The sequence below is a fragment of the Nannospalax galili genome, unplaced genomic scaffold (genome assembly GCF_000622305.1).
Source record: "Nannospalax galili isolate Female #2095 unplaced genomic scaffold, S.galili_v1.0 scaffold370, whole genome shotgun sequence".
NCBI lineage: Eukaryota > Metazoa > Chordata > Mammalia > Rodentia > Spalacidae > Nannospalax > Nannospalax galili.
Window position 1 is genome coordinate 1,906,284 of NW_008329335.1, and position 4,615 is coordinate 1,910,898.

Below are 4,615 nucleotides of genomic sequence, written 5' to 3' on the forward strand. Positions count from 1 at the left end.
TGGAAAAGTAAAGACTCTGCTTGATTTTTACATCTCCAATCCCGTGTATTTGTTACCTGGAGGGGACCCATCGAGTCACGGACCCTAACAAGACCTGGGTGGATACCTTGATAAAGCGCTTGCCTTGCAGGCATGAGGACCTGAGTTCAAACTTCAGAGCCCAAATTAAAAAACAGACAAAAATATATAAACAAAAACAGAAGCCAAATTTATTTATTTATTTTTAAACAAATAATTTATTGAGAATTTTATACATGCATATAAGGTGTTTTGATCAAATCCATGCCCACTCCCTCCCCTCCAACTTTTCCCATATCTCTCCATCAATTTTTTCTGATAACTTCATGTACTCTTTTCTTTTTCTTTGATTTATTTATTTATTTTATTGAGGCTTTTGGAGAAGCCAAATTTATTATGTCAGCTCTGGGAAGACAGACACAAAGAGATCTCTAACTCCCGCTAGATAAACTTGTCTCCTTGGCAAGTTTCAAATCAGTGAGCAAAACCTTGGTATTGTTTTTTGTTTTTAAATAAAAGGTGGTCACCACCTGAAGAATTATACCCTATGTTATCGTTTGTCTTCCACATACATTCATAAATAGGTGCAGCACACCTGCACACATATGAACCTACATGCACATGAGTATGTGCACACACAGAGAGAGGTTAAAACAAACATTTTTAGTACAATACTCTCTGTTGGGCTAAATGCAGACAGTATTTTTCTTCAAATCATTCTGTATCCCAATTTTACTATAATCACAAGAGGTGTTTTTATTTTATTTTCACTATGCTTAGAAAAACGATTCATCATATTCTAATCAGACAGTATTCCAGAACATCTGATGAATGTCTGAGAAAACATGACATTGTACCGTCAAATTATTCTGGTCCAAATTAATATGCCGATGTACTCCTAATTTTAATCTGCGTTTAATGGAATCTTTTAATTTCAGTTGCCTACAGCTGTTTTCAGTTGCACAGAGTAGACATTAATTGTCATACCATTCTCACAGTAACTGTTTATTACAGGAAAAAGTACAGATCCAGAGCAGCTGAGGGAGAGGCTTATAGAGTAAAATGGACAGAATGCCAAGCTTCCCACTTCCTTTCCCAATGGGATCGGGAGAGTGTTGCTTTCCTTGTATCAACAAACTACAATTTACAGGGAAACTCAGTTGATATGGTTGTCTAAGTCTTGTAATTGACAAAAAATGTATGTACAACATACACATTTATATATTTAATGCACACTATAGAATATGGTATTGAGCAGTAGTGTTACCTGGCTCTGGTTATTGCTTAGATTTTCTATTTCTTCATGATTTAGCCTTTTGTATTCTGTTGACATACGATGGGTTCTAATTATCTCTATGATCTCTACTATTAGAACTGTAGTGCAATATAGTGGTTGTGAGTGTGCAATCTATGGGAAGGAATGGGGGAATGAATCGCTCTGTATACCTATTCAAAGTTTTGAAGTCATTGCCTATGGAGCATCATTTTAATTTTGAAAAGTTTGCAGTAACTCTTTATAGTTGCAATTACCTCACATTGAAATGAAAACTGGAGTTTTCTGATTCTTGAACAATGACGGAAATTTGGTAAAACTGCATAATAAACATAAAACTATATAAATTCAAGAGAGATATAAGTGATATAAATAAAAATAAAACTGTATTATTATTTATTTAATATAATCATTAAAACTGTAAAATGTCACTCAAATAGATTTTGCAACATTAATTATTGATGTGCCACTTACTTAGAATTGACACAATGAGGGAATTCAGACTCAGACCCACTTCAGACTCAGGGAAGGTACAGCCAACGATACTATCTTGGGTATTTTAAAATTATCCCCAAAAGGTTGCAATAATTATTATTTTTAATTTATAAAAAGTATTTGCTTCTTTGATAGAAGCTACTTAATATTTCTTCTTTACAGGAGCAAGGGAGCACACCTATAAAGATAAGTACTATTTAATAATTTATGGTTAAATGTGAGAACAATTCAAAATCACTTCCAGATTCAGACTTTCTATTTTGAGAAGAGGAGTATAATACTGCAATTGATTTAAAGCTATTTTTTCAGATAACACTCTGGCTCCCTACTTCATTAAAATGATATAACTTGTGGTGCAAAAAATTCTATAAAAGTCATTTAATTTTGGCCAAAGTTCCATGTGCTTTTCTGTAACACTTACTAGAGGGTATTTAATGTTGGAACGAATATCAAAGAATGATAATGAACTCTTTCTTTCTGTAGTGTTAACTAGTACTTGGTTGTCACTGATTGGTTGCATTGTCGGTATAAATTCATGGCTAATTTTTAATATAAAAATTGTTAAAGCCAGATATAAGCATTCATCCTTATAATGTGAGGTAGATGGAGGAGTGAGTCAAGAGAATTTCTAACTCATGACCAGTTTGGGCCAAGACCCAAGGACTCCAGCAATACCAGGGATTAAGCAAAAGTAGCTTGGCAAGGCAGATTTTACATTTGCATTAGGGTTCATTGCATAGTAGTCAGATTTAGTTTAAAATAATCTGCTCAAAGGTAGAAAAGCTCCATTCTCCCAAGCCATCAGGTTCAGGAATGCATCAGGACTTCCCCTAAAACAAAAGTTTTACAAGGTGTGGTGGGTTTAGACAATTAGGATTCTTTATCATAAACCAGGTTCTAAGTATTTGAAAGAAAAGACTTAACATTTAACAGCTCTTACAGGGGGAGATTCCTTTACATATGAAACAAGCAGAGTTCCCTTGTCTAAGCCATTAGCATTACATGAATTTGAGGTGGCAGGAAGGACAGTAATGAAACATTAAAACTTCAGTTATTCCAAACATGTTGCAGTATCTCATTTTACCTCAGGCTGGTCTGCTGAAGACAATAGACTGGCTTAGGCCATCTTGTGGATCAACTCTAGTGATGTACCCCAGAAAAAAGCCACATGCTATTGTATCTGACCCAGGAACCAGAGTATGGATGAATCTAGGGGATTTTTAAGTGGGTCTCTGGCCAGAAAAAGAGAAGCAAAGGAACTCAAAGGGCTTAGACAGGAAATTCAACAATACTTCAAGATGGGTTTCACCTGGAATGCCCAGAAATTTCAAGAGTGACTGAGACATAACTGCAACACGGTCAACTTTAGGAGCCTGAGGAATTCTCCTAAGTTTTAGAGACCTCCACTCCAGCCAAACCAGATTTCCTGGGTTCAATTGCTGAATGGAATTTTCAGAACGGTTAGTGTAATAAAGACCATTTAATGCTTAAGCATGAGAGTTAATGGTACAGGGAGGAAAGAGCATCCTCTAGAGGGTTCTTAGTTTCATTCATAAAAGAATTCAAGAATGGATTCAAACAGAAATGTTAGAACAATTTTATTAGAATTTTAAAGAAAAATCCTCAGGCAAGCAAGCTTGAAATCTTGGTAGCTGACTTGAGGAGAATGAAGGGAAAATGGAAAAAAACCATGAAACCATGCAGGCTCTAAACCTGGATGGAGGTCAGACACATGGTAGCCAACTGGCCACCACAGGGCGAGGGCAAAGGAAGCTTTAGAGAAAGCATGCTTAGAAAATGGATAAGAAGCAGAAAAGGAGAAATTACACTTCAACTGGGAAGGGAGGAGGGAGGGACATGCAAGGAACCATGAAAGGAAAGGGGAAGAAGGGGGGGTCTAATAGGAGACAAGTATTTTCGAGTGGAAAATGGGGTACTTAAACTGGCTAAGGAGCAGTGAGGTAAGAAGAGAGAGAGAGAAGAGAGATAAATAATGCTTAAGTGGCATAAAAAGCCAGAGGGAAATGTATTTACTCAAAAACACCCTGAAAAATACACATACAACATCTGAACATGAATGCATGTGCATACCTAAAGGCTATAGAACAAGAAACAGTACCAGACAGGAGAAACCTTCCTTTGAGTTGTGGTCAGGGTAGTCCAAAAGACTCTTAAAATAATGCAGATTATTGCCACAGCCCTTCATTGCTGCATAGAAGTTCAGTATAAGACACTATTGCTGAACACAGGACATATTTTGGACAAAGGAGTTGGAAACAATCAAGTTAAAACTTATCTGGAAACCTTCTCCCTGAAGACTAGCACTCATAGTTCTAAAGAACACTATGCAAGCTGCTCAAGGAGAAAACCAATCATTGATTCAACCCAGCTCTGAAGCCTAATTACCACAAGAATGGCACAGCAAACTATTTCTATTATTATAGCAGTGACACTTTTCTCTAGGAGGTAATCAACAGCTATCTAATTGGACTTAAAGCCCTCTCAATGGGAGGTAGCACTATAAATATTGGCAAATACACATGGCTGGAGAGGTCATAAATCCTAGAGAAAAATCTATCTCTGGCATATCTCTAGCACACAAAATTTCTTACTGTATGCTAAGTATGAATTCTTATATTTACAGACAAGTATACCATACACTACTCATCAAGGCTTCTTTTTGCAACAGATAGAGGCTATTACAGGATTCCACAACTCAGAAAGAATACACACACGCACACACACACACACACACACACACAGTGTGTGTGTGTGTGTGTGTGTGTGCGTGTGTGTATGAGAGACTAGAGTGGAACCTCTATACCTAAG